Source organism: Balaenoptera borealis (genome assembly GCF_965194805.1).
Source record: "Balaenoptera borealis genome assembly, chromosome: 16".
Lineage (NCBI taxonomy): Eukaryota > Metazoa > Chordata > Mammalia > Artiodactyla > Balaenopteridae > Balaenoptera > Balaenoptera borealis.
Window position 1 is genome coordinate 42,273,262 of NC_138872.1, and position 19,169 is coordinate 42,292,430.

At 39.8% G+C, this 19,169-nt stretch overlaps 1 protein-coding gene across 6 annotated transcripts in view; it reads left to right on the top strand.

Annotated features, from left to right (window-relative positions):
• Positions 1-19,169, top strand: part of MACROD2 (mono-ADP ribosylhydrolase 2) — a 1,990,905-nt gene that overhangs the window by 1,236,334 nt on the left and 735,402 nt on the right. The window lies entirely within an intron of this gene.

A 19,169-nucleotide genomic window follows, 5' to 3' on the forward strand; every position in this document is an offset into this window, starting at 1 on the left:
TCCCTATGGCCCAGTGAATCTGCATCCTTCAGAAGCTGGTCCTGATATTAGACATTTTTTAATAGAATTATAGGATGCAGAAATATTTTTGAGGGTGAACATGGCTTGGAGATGCACATTAGAGAGAATTACAGTGAGCCCTCCCTAAAAGCATTTTCTATTTAGCAAAAGAGAAGTTATATGACATTTCCCTAGTCAAGGTTTGTAACAGTTCCATGGAATTCTCCGGGAACTTGTTTGCTCATCAGGGAAATGAAATGTGAAGCAACTCTCCTTTATCAGTTTGAGCTCCTTTGTCAAGGGATGATTATTTTCCCGTAAATTCAGTTTAAAGGGAAGGAAACATAACTCACTTTCAAGGCCATCAAAAAGGATAAGAAAAGTTAGATCCTATAAATCAAAGTTTAATATGCCAAACTAACTGGCAGTAAGAAAGAGAGAGAGAGAGAGCTATTTTCTCAATAAATATTGTATAGATGTGCTTTGTCAATTAACTTTTTATTTTTGTCTGTGAACAAAATGTAAATGTCATGGATAAATGATGGCTTTAATGATGTATTCCAGCATTGTGCTCCATGTTACCATGGCTTCTTAACAAAGATGTTAAATCATTAGGGGTCATGTTTCATGATAATTAACTGCAAATCTGGTAATATTACCACTTTTCATTTGGCATGAAATGATGAGGGAGAACCACAAGGTTTATTGGAGGTACATGGCAAAGGACAGAGTGACTTAATGTATGTATATAAATCTTATAAAACTACCTATTGGACAGCATTTTATGATGGACATAAGTTCCCATTTACTCTCCACTAATGATAGACAGTGAGGGCTGCAGTAGAAGCAGAAAGCTGAGCTTGGACATCACCCAGGAGAATAGAAGGGGCTTTTGTTTTTTTTTTCCTCCTCTTATTCACTCTCTCTTGCAACAGGTAAACAGTTCCTCGTTCTTGCCTAAGTTTTGAACAATTAAAACATACTCTTATTAATTCTGTCTTATCAAATATGCTTTATTATAAAATATGCAGTGCTGCTTTTATAGTTAAGGAGCTATTAGCATTTGCCATTTTAAACTACTGTTCTGTCTGTATTTCTTTGAACTCTGAAATGTCCAGCAAGCTCTTTCAAGATTCATTTTAGGGAAATGAAAGATAAGGAACATTTTGTGTTGTAAATATTTTCACCCCAACTTGCTCTGTTTCAATAGAGAGACAGTGGTTTGGGGTAGAAAGGACACTTTTTGTGGAGTTTGATGACCTGGTTTGATTTTTCTCTTTTGCTTATTAATTTTTATCATGATCACTGTATTAATCAAAACGTTTTCTGTTGCAAGTGACTGTAATCCAATCCAAAGTAGTTTAAGAAAAAAGGACTGTGTAAGCTTATGTAAGAATGAGTTGTCCCAACAGGGCCACCTGTACCAATCTTACCATGTCTCAACTTTGCTTTTCTCAGTGCAGCTTAATTTTTAGGCAAGCTCTCTCTACATGGTGGGCAGAATGGCAGCTCCAGACTCTTTGATCTTGATAGCTGGAGATCCTAGAAGGCAGCAGAGACTGTTTCTGATACTTTTGACTAAAGGCCAAGAGAAGACTCTGATTGGTCCTGCTCAGGCCAGCTGCCCATTTTCAAACTAATCCCTGAAGGTAGGAAAAGAGAACCTTGTGCTTTGATGGGCCAGGCCTGAGTCTGCGCCTGCCTACCCCAGAGACCAATCACATGGTCTAAAGAGAATGAATATGAAATGGAAGAAGAGTAGTTTCTTGAAAAAGTAGATGTTGAGTAGTCAAGCCATGGATCTACCACTTGACCTCACCCATTTGTCATTCTTTTCCACTGACTTTGAAAAATTAGACCCACCTTTAGGCTCTATCAGGTACTATGCCGCTAGTGATTTAAAGTTGTTTTTTTTTTTAAAGAACATAGCTTCTAGGAATTTTAATTCTAGAGGGAAATAATTATATAAGAAAACACATGTAATAGAGTCGGATAAAGTAGTCAGTCAGTGATCTCCCAAGTGAAGGCTCTTTTATGTTTGCTTGTTAGAATCAGGGAAGCCTTCAAAGAAACAGCGTAGAGCAGTGTTTGACTTCCACTCATTGAAAAGAGTGTGGAAGGAGCTGTGAGAACATGTTCACACAAGAGCTGGAGGGGTCCCCACTTCAATAGGGACAATCATAAAGAACAAGGGAAGTAGAGGGAGATGGAGCTGAACAGGAAATCGGAGGTAGATCTTGAAAAGCTCTTTACTATGTTGATCAAACGGGGTTTTGTCGTTTTTTCTTTCTGTCATATTGGGGTATTGATCTGAAGAATAATATATACCAAGTGTGTACACTAAGAAGTTCACTCCTGTGGATACATGGAAGATTGTGTGAAAGATTTTGAAACTAGAGGCAAGGTATGTAACCTGACAACAATAACAAGAACGCAGCTTCCCAGGGCTATTATGAGGATGAGATGAAATAATGCAAATATGAAAGGGTTTTGTAAACTTTAAAAGAGGGCAAGGTGTTATTTTAAAATATATGTAACGTGTTTTTAAATAATCTCTGTGGTTGCTTTTGATTCCATGAGGCTATCATTTTATACCCACAAGAAGTACCCGTGGGACAGAATAAATTAAACCGGAAGTTTTTACTGTCTACCTGAAATAAGCATTGTTTACCTTGGAATGTCAGTCTTTACAAGCCTCATTTTCAATGTTCTGGTTTTTCTTCCATTATGCAGGGTGTTGTGGGGAGAGGGGTGAGTAAAAGCCAGTTGAGTTTCTTATAAAATTGCACACTGCAGACTTGGGCGAGAATGGTTTTGTTTAAAGCTGATTCATTAGGATTTCATAAGTGACGCTATTGTATAGGTAAAATAGCTGTTTAGTGAGTTTCTTTATGAGACACTCAGGATTATGGATCCATAATTTGCATTCGTTGCAAACATTGTAACAACTTCCTTTGAGCCATTAAAATGAACGTATTGAAAGGCTGTTAAGGACGCCTCAAAACAGTGAAATCACAACAGATTCATTTATTGGAGAAAGTACCAGCAAGATACAAGCCAGCGTTACAGATCCAGGTCTCTTCTGCTTCGTTGTCACATTTAACTTTTTCCAGCCTTGCTGTGCAGATGAGGAGACTGTGATTTGAGTAGGTTGGAGACTCTGAAATCATATTGCAATACACCCATCCAGCCGGCCATCCATTCATCCACTCACTCATTTTAATTCCTAGGTGCTGGAGCAGATGCTAAAGAAAATAATATGCTATGCCTACAGAGTGTAACTGGAGAGACAGATACATAAGAGACATTTGCAATAAAATGAACAAGTGAAATGATAGGCTAAGTGCAGATTATTTTGGATGCTGTTGGGAAGACATGGCGGTGGTAGGATGAAGAGGCAATTGCTGAGAAGAAAAGAAAAAGAAAGGATATGCCACGTGGCCAAATTAATAAGTGAGCGTTGTATTGCAAATTAAGTTGTGAATTCAGCTCCCTGGGAGTCACTAATGTTGGCAAATTCTATCAGGTAGCCATCTCCAGGATTTCTGATTTAAGGCAAATGAAGCTAAATGGTTGCTCCATAGTGTCCAACACGAAAAACCCATGTAAACCCAAGAGACATGAGAGATGAAAAATAACAAGATGTTCCCAAAGATGGCATAACGGAATATCACCTGGTTGACCTTTGCTGTTGTCCTATGAGGGGTAAAGATATTATTCCTCATATGCCTAAATCACCTAGCACAACCCTGGCACACAGTAGGCCTCCAATAAACCACTGATGTTTTTCACTGATGGAATAGTGGCTTGGCACACAGTATTCAAAACTGGCAAAAAAATAATTATTAATTGCACACCCAATAAAAAAATAATAATTGTATTCTCTTCCATCTCCTAACTCAATTTTACCCTGGGCCTATAAGACCTTAACAATATATATTCATTTAAGCAAATCAAAAAGAAATTCAAATTTACTGTAAAAAAAATGTGTCAGACTCTGTTCTACAGGTACACAGGAAATAAAATATTATTATTAGTTTAAAGGCAATCATAACAGTTTCATGACCAAGAAAGGGAGGACATAGCACACCTGTTATACATCAAAAGTTAATTTCTAATTTTTTGTGTTTATAAAATATAAATCACCTTTATTTCAAAAAATAATCACATAGTGGAACATCTGTGAATTAAACAGTATCAGTTGTACTACTACTACTAACAAATACACTGTGATTCAAATAAAGCTACTTTTGTGTAATAAATAGCAAAGAGCATCACAGGAAGGTAAAAATAAATTCCCTGTGATCCCTGGATAAAGTACCTGGTCCCCTGAAACTAAACAGCTTTTCTCTTGATTATTCTGCATATTTTAATTGGTACACTTCAGGTGAAAAATCCCAACTCTTATCTTCTCAAATTGTATGGCCTTAAACAAGCTAATTGATTTCTCTAATCTGTCAAATTGGGATGATATTAATACCCACCTCATCTAATTTTGAGAATAAAATGAGATATTATATAAAAGGCACAGCATATGACCCCATGTGGAGAGGGTACTTAATAAATATTTGTTGCACTTATCCTCTCCTTTGCTTCATCATTCACTTTAGCTTTTGCAATGTCTTTTGATTAATAAACAAAGTCAACCTTTTATCCTCGTGATTTGGAGTATGTGGCAATTCAAATGCAAAATAAAAGGAATGTGGCTCAGAGTCAAAACTCTGGCTGTAATTCCTTAAGAAAATAGCTCTTTGATGACCTTAGGCAAATCATTTAACCCCAGTGCCCTTAGCTATATAATTAGTTATAGTTATAAAACACTATATCATTACTATGAAGTATATTACATAGAATAACTGATACAATGAGTGTTACTTAAAAATTTTATGCATGCCTTATATCAGTTTACATTGTTTCACTGTTTTTTTCTCTTGATTGAATGCTTTGATCCAACTGTATTTTGTTTTTAAGTTCCTATTTTTTACATTTCAGTGGGGTATTTTTCCCTTTTTTATGGATTTTAATTTTATAGGATCTTTAATGACAGGATTGGAAGGGAACTTACATATTATCTAATGGGCTGAGGATGCAGATGCCACCATTTTCTGCTCCCATAGTATGGTGGACATCAGTTGACTGTCTTCAGGGACTAGGGACTCACTGATTCCTGAGGCCGTGTGTTCCTGTTTTCAAGAAGTACTGCTATGAAATTCTTCCTCATATTAAACCAAGCTCTGGCATCTTTCTCAGCTATTTCTTGCTAAAATTTTACTGTTAAGGGTTATGGAGAATAAGTTGGTACTCTCATATGGCAGCCCTTCAGATATCTGAAAATGGGTAACATACATATCCCTAGTCTTTATTCATTCCTCGTATGCAATGCTTTAGGTGTTTTAGAAGCATGTTTTTATCCACAGATTTATAATTAGTACACTGCCACGTCTCAGAATGAATTAAGTTTTATAACATGTTGCCTTTCTTATCACTGTATATACCGTTTGAAGACAAAGTATTTCTACAGGGACCTTGCATCCCATAATATGCCAGCACTTTGGACACCTCCACTGAATTTGGAAAAATCCTAAAATCAAAAACAACTAACAGCAACAAAAAATGCTGAACAGGTCAAAGCTTGCTTGGTCATGCCCAAGGTGGAAAAAGATCATCCTTATTGTGTCTGAAGCACATGAAATAGATATAACTCCTTCCTAATCAATGAGTATGATCATGTCTAGGATGGAGCCAGGAGAAGAGGGACCAAGTTCCTAAAGGACATCTGTTGGCCCCAGGAAAAGAGGCAAACCTCCGATGCAAAGATGGCAACCTGGAGGCCAAATTTGGCCACAGATAGACATATTGTGTGGCTGACATAATGTTTAAAAAAAAAAAAGAAAAAAAATGTTGCTTTTAAAAATCAGGAGATTCTATATAAAATCTAGATTTCCAGCTTCTCTTGAGAAGGCAACACAGGGCCGACATTCCCACTAGTCAAGAGGCGGATAATAAAGCTGATGGGAGGGGACATCTCCAGGTGGCCATGGTGCCCACCTGTCCTCATGTGTAGTGTACGAGGCACAGTGCTTCCATTTTTACTGTCTGCTTGATTCTCGTGGGCATTTGATACCCAGTTATTTGGTGTCTCCAGGCCGTGCCTGCCTTTATTCTTCCTGCCACATCCTTCCCTCTTCTAAACTTCCCCCCCACCACCCTGCCCCGTTCTCTTTAATGCTTTATTCCACCCAACACAGCACACACGTGCAGACTTTCTCAGGTGTAATTCTTCAGGCAACACAGGGCTGCTTTGATGCTCAGATCTCCCCTCGCAGATGCTGAGGTTTCTCACTGCCTCCTTTGCACCTCCGGTCTCGTGCTTTTCCAGCATGTTTTCCCATCATGTTGCCAGACCAAAGGTATTCTCATGTGGGACACACTCATTTCTAACAGTGCTCACGCTGGGCTGCGGTGAGGGTGCAGCTGTGTGCACTGGCTGAAACCTCTGCCCCCGCCTTCCCTTCACACGTGGAATCTGACACTCTTGGTCTTTAATCACAAAAAACCAGAAGCCATTTAAACGGTCTGCCTAGCCAGTAAACACACCAAAAAGCACTTAAACTCTCATTAGTAGTCAGGGAAATGCAAATGAAAACAACAGGGAGAAGTTCCCCAGCCATCGGGCTGCTTATTACTCTTTATAACTTTTGAATGTCTAATACATTTCAAAACAACAAAATTTGGTAAAAGAAAATAAGAATCTTTCAGGCCTTTCCTTTCTTCTCGAGTGCACAGTCTGTTGAGATGGGTATGAGAAGGGGGATGTGTTGATAGGGACTTTGAAAAACAGGTGCTGGACCTGGTACCCAAAGGTTAGATGGAAGGAAGTTTCTCTTTATAGAAGTGTTTTTTTAATAAGTGACAAAGCAATGATAGAATGAGGCAGTCACAGTTTTGCAACCCTAATAACTTAAAGGATCTGGGCAACACTCATCCATGACTGCCAACATCACAGACACACACACACACACACACACACACACAAAACCCCCTAGACCTTATGTGACTCTTCCATATTATTACTTATTATTACTTACAGAGTAGTTTAGCCACCCCCATTCCCCTAAAAATAAATGAACCTAAACTGAGTCAATCCTCTAGATATAACTACCCATTTACAGGAAATACAAAGAAGAGAGGAACATGTTAAATTACACTATGGGGCTAACGAAATTCATACTGGAAAATCACAGACCAAATGACCCAGCTTTTTCAACATATAAATTAGAGGAGGGAGGGAGGGAGAGAGAGAATGAGAGAGAGATAGAAAGAGAGGGGAGTGGGGTGGGAGAGAGAGAGAGAGAATCTATAGAAAATGAGACTTAAAAGACATCCCATCTGAATCAAATATAACAAAATATCATTAGTTCATTCTGCTTGATACTATAAAGGTATTGCATAGAATTATTCCCCACACTTCTCTATTTGTTTAGTTTTCATAATTGTAATTACATTATGTTTCTTATAATCAAGAGCCAATAAGCATAAAAGACCTACCAACCACTTCCAATCAAAATTCAAATTTGGATATCATGTCATATACACATAAAATGTTTAAAAATATAAATTTTATGGTACAGTTTGAAATTTGAACCCAAACAAGGCATTTAATGATCATGAGGAATTATTGTTAATTATTTAAAGGTGTAGTAATAGTGCTCTACTTATGCCCCTCCCATACCCTTAAAAATAGAGTCTTTTTCATTTATAAACATGTATTTGGGATATACATCAGTGAGATAATATAATATCTGACATTTGGTTCAAAAAATACAGGCAAGAGGGAAAGGGGTAGAAGCGAAAATGAAATTTTGATTTTGTATGTATTGGAAATATTCCACGTTAAAAGTTGAAAAACCAACAAACGGAAGAGCAGATGCTGGATGGCCACGCCCCCTGACACAATCAGAGTAGGGGCAGTCCATAAGAATTCACCTGACTCACCACTGAACGCGGCCCCGAGGGACCCTCACACATGGGACATTTGGAGGGTGGGATCCTGGCCTAACAAGACTGTAAGTACACAAGCTGGAAAGGAATGTGGTTGTTTCTGATCCCAAAGAAGAAAATCTCATTTATCTCCTTCTGCAGCGTTATCAGAAAATGCTATGCAGCACGTAAATGGCAACTCCATAAGTGGATGTTAATGAAATTTTAATGAATTCGAGGTGCTGCCATAGTATACCCCTGCAGAGCTCAGTTAAAAAAACAAAAGTGCTGCTTTTGTGCTGAAAGCTTACAGATGGCAACAGCAGCTCTCAGACCAGAATGAAGGTAGCCTCAGTTGGGGGTGAAGATTTTTCTCAGCCTTGTAAAATTCTGACCTTGATTTTCCAGGACTCCTGGAGGCCCTGGGAGCCCCATGGTCAGACATCCTGGGGTTTCAAGGGCTGGACACCTTACACAGGAGGAGGGATTCATGAATTCTGCTCTCATCCTTGCTGCCTCTGGATATTGAGGGCTCCCTATGAATATCCAGGGATATTGGATATTTAATTGTTTATTGCAGATTGTTTCTTTTTGCCCTTCTAAGTAGTCTGTAAATTCTATCCCAGAGGGGGCCTGGGAGAGTTATTGCCTGTTGATACACTCACCCAATTAAATGCTGAGTGTTCTTCGCATATGGACTTTGGCTCTGGGCCCAGAAGACCTGAGTCAATTTCAGAATCCAGTTGTTACAGTGGGTTTGTATTTTTAGAGAAGAAAAAGGTGTGCATCCTAAGATCTAAAAGCTGCCTGCATTTACATTCCAACTTTCTTTGTAATTAAGCAGACCACAAAGATCAATACAGAATTTACTAGCATAGAGAGCATACTGGAATGATTTGGTGAAAGAATTTTGCTGCACTGACAAAGCGAGGGCAGGGGAGGTGTTCACCAAACCATCTTTAACTGGCTGGATGTTTGTCATTTATTTTAGATTCCATTCTCTCTCTCTCCACTTCCCACCCCAGACCAACCTTGGACCACAACCCTTCCAGAATGTTAACGATGCCCCATGGCCTTGGAATGCACTTTCCACAAGAGAACAATTTCCCACTTTTACAATGCTAGAACAATCACGTGTATCGTTAGACACCCCTACATGACTTTGACTTTGTCAGAAGAGAGTAGTAATTCTCCATTGACAGCTCCCAGTGACTGAAAGTATAATCAGAGCCAATGCATTATTAATGGCTCTTCTTTTTAATGACTCAATCACAGTGTGAGATGCTGTTCAAACACTTTATTTTACATAATTTTTCCTCTTGGAAAAGTCTGCCCACAAATTAAGGAAATACCATAGCTGAATAAAACCAGAAATATTGTGTTGGATATTCTCCAAACAAATTGTCCTTCAAAGAGATTGCCAAAGTAAGCTCTGATCGCTTTTTCCTGACAGGTGGGGATCAGGTAAATGATAAACTTGGATCTGGTTATCTGAGAGCACAGATTGAGAGCTGGGCTTTGGAATCTGAGAGCCTTGATACATCTGGCAGATGTGATCTTGAGCAAGTCTTGAAAAAGCTCTAAGTCTCGGTTTCTTCCCCTCTGAGATGAAGCTAATGATGCCCTTGACACAGGCATTGTGTGAGGATTAAATGAGATAATGTATGGGAAGCGGGTTGTTGACTTCTTATTCTGGTTCCAAGCCCCCAGAGAGAAGACAAGGGCGAGGAGAGGAATCTTAGCAGCTGGTCACCCATACTGCTCTGAGCTCTTTGACAGGGTACCAGGACAGGGACGATTTGCCTTCTTTGTTTCCTTCCAACAAGTGAAACAAGCCAACATATAACTATGACTCTTGGCTAATTTATTAGATGCTGTCGGGATCCCACCCATATCCTCTTGGCCCACCAACTTCACCTCCAAATCTCAGCACCTGCATCTCTTTGTCTGAGGGCTTTTCCTGCAACCTCTGCCTGTGCACACTGCAGATTGGACATGCCAGGGAATTAGAGGGCCCTGGGAGCAACTTACCAGTAAATGATGGAGGTGGCACATAAACAACCCAAGACCCAAACCCTGCAGGTGGGATAACTCTGAGGCCTGTCCTACCCCATCTCCCAGAGTTCTCCAGTGGGATCCAACCTCAGTTGCCCATCATGATAACTTACTGGTTAAGGTGCCTCAGCAGCCTTCCCTCATTTCCCTGCTTCCTTACTGCTCTTGCCTGGGATCACTTTTCACATAAACGATTTGCCCCAGAATCTCTATCTCAATATCTGCTTCTGGAGAGACCCAAACTAAGACATATTATTATCTAAGACTGGCTTTGAGCAGCAACAACTGGTACTGAGCTTGTAAGCATTTTTGGAAAATATAATCCAGCTGTAGTTAGTAGACCTAATTCATGTTTTTGCTACACATTTCAGATAGGCCATCAACTCTGGCAGAGAGGCTGATGGAGTTCTCTTAATGGAATGTTTTTCCCCATCTTTCAGGTGACTGTCTTACTTCTTCTCTTCTGAATGGTTGAACCTCCACCTGGGCCCTGGACTGTGCCCTCTTTTGCCTTCTCGGTGACTTCACTCCTAGAATTATTCACCTCCTTTATGAAAACATCAATGTCTACCCTTATTACAAGGTCATTCCTTTTGGGATATAAACAAAAACAAAAAAAAAAAAACCCCAGTAACCCCACAAAACCTTCCACCTCATTCCCTGTCTTTTTGTTCTTTCAAAACAAAACTGAAATCATTATCTCTACTATTATCTCTACTACTTCATCTCCCAGTCTCTCTTTGGCCTGCTCCAACCAAGATTTTGCCCTCATGATTCTGCTGGAACCATTTTGATTAAGTAGCCAGTGACTATAGCTCACAAAGGCCAGGGATCACGTTTCCATTCTCATCTTACTTGGTCTCCCAGCAGTTTGTACCATAGTTGACCACTTTCTCATGCAGGACATCACACTTTCTTTGTTTCCCTCCTGCCTCACTGGCTGCTCCTCCTTAGTTTCTTTTCCTGATTTTTTCTTCTCTTCTACCAGACCTCTGAATGTTGGAAAGCCTGCCTTTCCGTCTACACCTATTTCCTTGGTCATCTCTCCCACTGCATAGCTTTAAATCCCATCTCTGATATGTGCATCCTGTCTAGACTTCTCCCCTGAGCTCCAGGACTTATGTATCAAACTGCCTGCTCAGCATCTCCACTTGGCTCTTTAATAGGTATCTCAAGTTTAAAATGGCAAAAAAAGACACATATATATGGAATCTAAAAAAAAAAAAATGGTTCTGAAGAGCCTAGGGGCAGGACAGGAATAAAGACACAGACGTAGAGAATGGACTTGAGGACACGGGGAGTGGGAAGAGTAAGCTGGGACAGAGTAAGAGAGTGGCATGAACAGATATACACTACCAAATGTAAAATAGCTAGCTAGTGGGAAGCAGCTGCATAGCACAGGGAGATCAGCTCGGTGCTTTGTGACCACCTAGAGGGGTGGGATAGGGAGGGTGGGAGGGAGACGCAAGAGGGAGGGGATATGGGGATATATGTATATGTATAGCTGATTCACTTTGTTATAAAGCAGAAACTAACACACCATTGTAAAGCAATTATACTCCAATAAAGGTGTTTTAAAAAATAAGTAAATAAAATGGCAAAAAAAAGAGAGAAAGATACTTCTCAATGTCCTCCTACCATTCCTTCCACATCTTAGTAAATTGTTCCATTATCTATTCAGGTGTTTAAGCCCAAAGCCTTAGCTCTTCTCTTTCCCTCATGCTTTACACCAACTACATTAGTAAGTTCTTCTGTCTTTACCTGCAAAATTATCTCAAATTCAATCACGTGTCACCATCTCCACAGATTTCAGCTTTGTCTTTCCCCAACCAGTCTGACCTACTCAGGTCATCATTTCCTGTCTCCACTGAATACATGTTTGTTGATTGATCAACAGAGCAGATAAGCGATTTAAATTTTGAGTTGGTGTGTGAACTAAATGTTGAGGGAAGGCATTATCATTTCGTTTACAGCTACGTATTTGTGAGCAGTTCGTGCTCGACTATACACTGTATACAGTTCCTCCATCTCTTCTTTCTTCATATCAGTTCCCTTTGCTCGTGCTTCCTTTATCTTATTCTTATTTCCCCCCATTGACTTTCCTCTGACCTAGATCGTGCCATTATAAATTGCCTTTTATTTTTTTCCAACCTTGCTAGCTTTTTATTATTTTTAATTTTAATTAATTAATTTATTTTGGATTGCATCCCCCTCTCACATTTTGTCATGGGGAAATCAGGTGCTTTTTCAAGGATTAGTCATTGAAAAGTTGACAGTGAGAGTTGTCCTCATCCCATACCTAAATTAGAGTCTTATGAAGGAAGAAATTCTCTATTCCAGGCAGGATCGTAACATTAACAGAGCTTTTGATTTCTCACGTGTCTGGCATTGAACTAGACCCTTTATTGGTATAATGATAATATCAAACACAGTAAGTTAAACAAGGTATGGGTTATTTTTTTTTTTCTCTCTCAGGCAAAAGAAGGCTACAAAGAGACAATTCAGGATTGGCATGGTAGCTCCATGATGCTATTGATATTTCAGCCTGCCATTTTCTTAATCTGCTATCCTTTGTATGTGGTTTCCACTCTCTAGTTTGCCTTGTGGTCTTAACATAGATGCCACAGCTCCAGCCATTATGCACAAATTCAGAGCAGGAAGAAGAGGGAAGAAATATAAGTGATTTGCTAGCTGAATCACACCCACTTTTAGAGAACTTTCTTAAAAATACCCCAAAAACTTATTACCTACATCCCATTGGACAGAATTTAGTTATATTGTAAACCTTACCTGTACAGGAAACCGGAAAATGTAGTTTTCAAGCTTAGGACACTGTCACCCCAATTAAGAGAGGAATCTATATAAAGAAGAATGGAGAAAAGATATTGGATAGCCATACTATAATAATAATTATGATAATGAGGAATAACTATTGAACACATTAAATGCCACGTAACCACCAAGCAGCCTCCAAAGGTGAGAGGAGGAATCCAAGAATTCCAGACACAGGTCAAGTTCATGTAGTTACATGGGAGTGATAAAGACTGTGACTGCTGCTTGTCTGTGACTAACATTTAATAGATTACCTTTTAAAAATGTGAATTTTAGTTGGAGTCGTGCCTGTGGGTTGTTGGGTACATTCTACATTCACTTTAAGGCTTTATTTTATGTATTAAAAGAGCATTTATGGAACTAACATGACGAAGAAGTACCTGGCTACCAGTTACTGAGTACCTCCTATATTCCAGGCATTTTACGTTTTATATCTTTCATATATGACCTCACTTAAACCTTGCACAATCCTGCAATGTATTATTATCCTCATATTACTTATAAAGGAGCTGAGGTCCAGAGAAGTTAGGCAATTTCCCCCAGTTCACATAGCTATTAAATGGCAGGGATAAGAATTTGAACTCAAGTTTTTGACCCATTAATCTATATTCTGACCCCTAAACCCATCATACACCACCTACTGAAATAATCAGTGAGTCTATAGTTGTGATATTGCAAATAACTGAAAGTGATAAATTAAGAACCTAAAGCATATGTTGACCTGGGGTTGCTGTTTTTTTTGTTTTGTTTTGTTTTTTGTTTTTGTTTTTGTCTCTGTTTTCTAACACTGTTGCTTCTGAGGCTAGGGCAGGAAAATAATGTATAATAGTGTGTGTGTGTGTGTATGTGTGTGTGTAGACTGGTAAATCCATCCTAATTTATTTGCATCCTTTCTTCTGCTGTTTCTAACTCCCACTTTTGAAACTATCTCAAGAGTCATTATCTAAGGACGCAGCTGCTCACAGAACAAAATAGTCAGGGTCATTTAAAATCTCTTAGGCAGAGAGCATTTAAGTTTTCTTGTCTCTGGCTACCAGTAACAAATCTTCATTAAATCTTAAACACAGCATAAACAAAGCATGAACAGATTGTGAATGCTTCCTAATTCAACAACGAGAGATTACCACTTTGCAGATACTGTTAAATGTTGGAACAGATCGCAAGGAAGTGATTTTAAGGACCACAGTATTTTCATGTATTTGGCCTAAGTCAGATTTTCCTATAGGAATCGACATTGCCAAAAAAGGATGCATTTTAAGGCTGTCTGGACAAAGATTTATGCTTCTGCAGCTGTCTTCATTATCACCTATGCAAGTCAATCAATACTGTCTTAACCCAGTCACATCCCTACTGATGTTTTATGTATATTTCACACACCTACCTGTACGATAGACAGAAGGAAGTCATTGCAGAGGTAAGGCAAAGCACATGTATTAGGACTGAGTTTGAGATGCAGCCGTTTTATTGCTGAGCCCAGACCAAGACAGGTGTGGGAACGAACCTGGAGTCTGCTTCAGTGAGGGGGAAAACTCACCTAAAGAGAATCTAGTGCAAGGGTCAAGGCCACGTTCAACTGAAAAGAGAGGAAGGAAGCAGAGTCTAGTTTGTGTGTGTGTGTGTGTGTGTGTGTGTGTTACAGACCTTGGGTTATTTGAAGACAGCTGTTATGGCCTTTATAATATGATTCACTCACTCTTCGCATGGTCCATGATATCAATATCTCTCTTAAAATGTTGCCCCCCAAACTGAACATGATATATGGCTCAGCCAAAGCATGGTGACAATGGTGAAAACTATTGACTTTTTTTTTTTACTTAGAGAATTTAGCTTAAGTCTTGGCTTTGCATTACCTAAAGCCTTCGATATTTGTCATTCATAGTTAGCCCTTGCAAAGGAGCTCATCATTTCAAAACAGCGATTCCCAAACTTGGCCGTTCGCTGGAATCACCTGGGAAGTTTCAAAAATAGTGTTTACTGTGTCCCACTGCCAGAGACAATGATTTAGTTGGTTTAGAATGTGGCCTAGGTTTGGGGATTTTTAAAAGATCCCCAGGTGATTCCAAAGCACAGCCAAGTTTGGGAACCACTGTTCTAACCCTTTCTGCCCAAAGTGTGGTCCATGCCATTGGCATCACTTGAGAGCTTATTAGAAATGCAGGTGCTTGGGCCACCTAGACCTTCTGAACTAGACTCTGCATTTTAACAAACCTGTTCCTGGTGCTTGAATTGACTTACTCTCTCCTCTCAGCTATCTAGTCCCTAGAGAGGCCACAGGATGGAGGCTGCTCTCGTGGAGGGAGGAAGTCATGTGCTGGTGAACTTACCCTGCCTGTGGCAACACTAGGAGAAAGGAGAACGCGTTCCACTTAAGAACAACTTTCGAGGTGGGAGACCTAGCAAGATGGTAGCCAGCTGAGTCACTCCTTCCATTGGGAGGGAGGGCATGTAGTTTCCCCAAAGTGGTTTCCTGGAAGCTTTTTCTGTTTTAGGGGCTAAGGTGAAAATGCAGGGAGAGGCTATGAGTCATGTCCCACCCTCCCCCCCCTTTCACTTGACTAGGACAAGGGAACAGATATCTGGCGGGCCTGACAAAGGGTGCTGGTGAGAAGGCCGTGGAGGAGGAACTAGACTGGTGAAAAGGAGGCGTAAGACGGACAAGCGAGGCCTGAAGATAAGAGGTGCCCAGAATAAGAGGGGGCAGCTGCAAGAGCAGCCAGGGGTGGTCAACAACTCACATTGTCCCCAGATGATGTTTGCTCCCCAGGGTCTTCCTTTACTCAGGGACTTGGGGTCCCTGACTTTCAGAAAGGTCACCACAGTTATGTAAGCATCTCGTCATTGGGTGAAGGTTAGTGGGGGTAGTGGTTGGCTTCATTGGATCAGTGGCTGCAATTTTTTTCCATTCAGGAATCTTGAAATGATATCTCTCAAAGGAGCGATTTGTCTTTCAGGGACATTAACAAAAGAGGGTCCAGGAGAGAGAGGGCCATAAGCAGCTCTTCAGCTTTCCACTGCCAACTGTTCTAGGACCTGGCCTTTTTCTCTTGCATCTGTCTTTCATCTTAACTTACAGATATGCTAAGTCAGTCTTAAACTCAAGAAGACAGAACAGTGCAAAAACATAAACAGCCACCAACATAAAACACAAACATACCAAACATAAGGAAACGCAATCTTAGCTCTTCTTTCGCCTGCCAAACCCATAGTCTGCTCATTGCCCTGTTTTTTCTAGAGAATTGTCAGCAGTCATGGCACCAATTCCTCACCACACCCTTGCTCTTTTGCCTCCTGGAATTTGGCTCTTACCCAAGTGGTCAACTGCAATCTCTCATCCAAAGGGCACTTGTGGCCTCCTCATCGCCAAATCCAAAAGCCTTTTCTTAGCTTCAGCTCCTTTAGTTTCCAAGGTCATTTATTTGACATTGTTGAGTATATTTCCTTTTTTCCCTTCAAGTGGTCAAATATGACCCTGGGTGAATAAACTATACACACACACACACACACACACGACGTTTACACAGATATGTATTTTTTATTTTGCTTTGTAGAAATGGGATCATATTTTATAATCCTCTCTGCTTCTTGCCTTACTCACTTAACAGTTCACTGTGGAAATCCCTTCAAATGAGCTGGTATAGAACTAACTTATTCTTTTAAATATTATGAAAATACCACAAAATATTTAGCCATTCCCCTATTGATGGATATTCCAATTTGTTTTCAGACATTTTCCACTCTGGGATGGTGATTTCATTATTATGGGATAAATTCCCAGTTGGGGGAATGGCTGGATCAAAAGACATGTGTATATTTAATTTATATTTAATGTGTACATTAATTTTAATAGAGATTGCCAGATGACTTTCCCAAAAGCTGTACCATTTCACATTTCCACCAGCAGTGTTTGAGTAGCCCTTTCCAGAAGCATTATAGCCTTCAAAAATGTTTTACAAATCTGTTGCATTTCCTAAACTACCATAGAAGTTGAGCATCTTTTCAAATGTTTATTAGCCATTTGGATGTGTTCTGTGAACCTGGCTATTTATATTCTTATTCCAGTTTCTTAACCTCCCTGAGCTTCAGCTGCTTCACAAGGTTATTATGAGGATTAAGTAAAATATTTATATGAAGGCTTTGCCCAAAGTCTGGCACAAGCAACACGCTTGATAAAACAGGAGCTGGTGTTCATTGTTTTGGATTCCTTTTTCCTTATTTAGTTGTTCTTCATCCTCATACCTTTAAAATGCATTGATAGCTATTTTCAAAAATTCTACTGTCAAATCCCTTTCTTTTTGACACTTTGTACTCTCTCTGTCAACAATCTCCATCACTTCCACAATTTCAACTTTACTAATGTCTACTCTGCTGAGAGATCTGCATTTCTAATTCTGATTTATCTTTCAAGTTCAAAAGGAGCAATTTCAATATCCTACTGGACCCTGTGCTCCCAGCCTCTCCTCCCCCGAAACAGGCAAAGCAACCTCCTAAGTGAAATTCATCATCTTCCCACCTCTGCTTCCTCTATCCCTAAAGGCACTGTTTCCTCCAAGACCTTGGGACTTGAAATCTCCAAGTCACCATGCTGCTTTGTCCTAGATGTTCATTTCAGTAGCAAAGCTCCATAAATGAAACCTCTATAATGACTCTTATATCCATCCCCTCTGTTCTCCTCCCACTATTGCTACTCTAGTTCACTACCTCAACAACAACTAAAATAGCTAACTAAGCAGTCCTTCTTCTGTCAACTTCTCACTTCTCCAGTGCATCTGTTACATGACAGACGAAATATTCTAAAACAGTAGCAGAATCGTGTCACCCCCTTAAAAGCATTTACCAGTCTCTTTCACAGAAAAAGTTCACACTGGTCTTGGTGGGCACTGTCCCCATGCCTTCACGTACCCCACTTTTCCATCACACAAGTTTCCTTTCTCTCCACCAATATACCAGGCTTACGCACACTCAAGTGTTTTTGCTCTGCTGTCCTGAGAGCCTAGCTGCCTCTCATTTCTCCACCTGTTGAAATACTATTTCTTTTCCTCTATTGAGATCCTCCTCATTCACCCACCTAGCTTGAATCAACTACTGTAGCAGTTTCCTGCAGCATCTCCCAATTTAATTTTTCTGTAATAATAATTATTACAGTAGGTCATTGACATGGTTCTTCTTGCTCCATTAGATTCTAAGCTTCTTGAAGGGCAAAATCTGCTTCTTGTTTCCAATTACGTTTTCTTTCTTTGCTGTGTTTCCCCATCTCAATTTCTTCTTGCTCCATTAGATTCTAAGCTTCTTGAAGGGCAAAATCTGCTTCTTGTTTCCAATTACGTTTTCTTTCTTTGCTGTGTTTCCCCATCTCAATTTCTTATCTCGTACCTTATAAATGCTCCTTCCTTTTTAAAAGAATTTTTATTTTATAATAAATGTATGACTGAGGTTTGGGGTTGGGGACAAATGGAATGAAACTGGAGAAAGCTTTGCCAAGGACCAGTTATCTTAGATTCCCATAGATGGCAATCAGCGGCAATGGGACTGGTCCATCCCATGGGTACCTTCTGTTTGCTCGTGTACTATAGTATATGAACACATGTTGTACCAGTTGGCCAACATTTACAGTCAGAATATTTCTCATAAGCAACTGGCTTTTCTTGAAAGAAGGATCATTGGCAAGAGTAGATCTCTGTTCTTTGATGGCAAAATTGATGGAGATGAGCAACTGCAGCCTCCTTTGGGCTGGCACAGGTTCTCATCCTTGCTTTCACCCTACCTGGGCACCCACACCCATGGACCCTGCAGGCATCTGATCCCATGATCACAGCACTAACTCACTGTGGGACCCTGGGCTAGTCAATTGACCCTTGGACCTCATGTTCTCATCTGTATAACGGGGGGTAAACCTGATTATTCTAAATCTTTTATTTACCAAAGTTTTCTTTTATTCATTTCTTCCCCATAGACCTCATGTTTAAAAAATTTCTCTGTGAAACAGTGCACCTATTGAACCTACCTATTTTTTTCCATTTATGCTATCTTCCTTTTCCATATTGAGTCATATTTTAACCTTTAGTTCATAATTATCTGGGTTATAATAATATTGTGAAATACCATAATTTTCTATCATGCTTGTTTTGCTAACTTTACATGCTTGTAAAGTTAAGAGAGCGTATGAATACTTAAGTAGTCTTTATTGCTATTGGTTGCTAAGTTTTGTTTAGTTCTCTCCTTTCTATTCCAGACTGTTACTGTGACAACCTGGTATGGGTCTCTGGGAACAATGGCTGGATCCACTAGCTAGTAGCTCTGGCAAT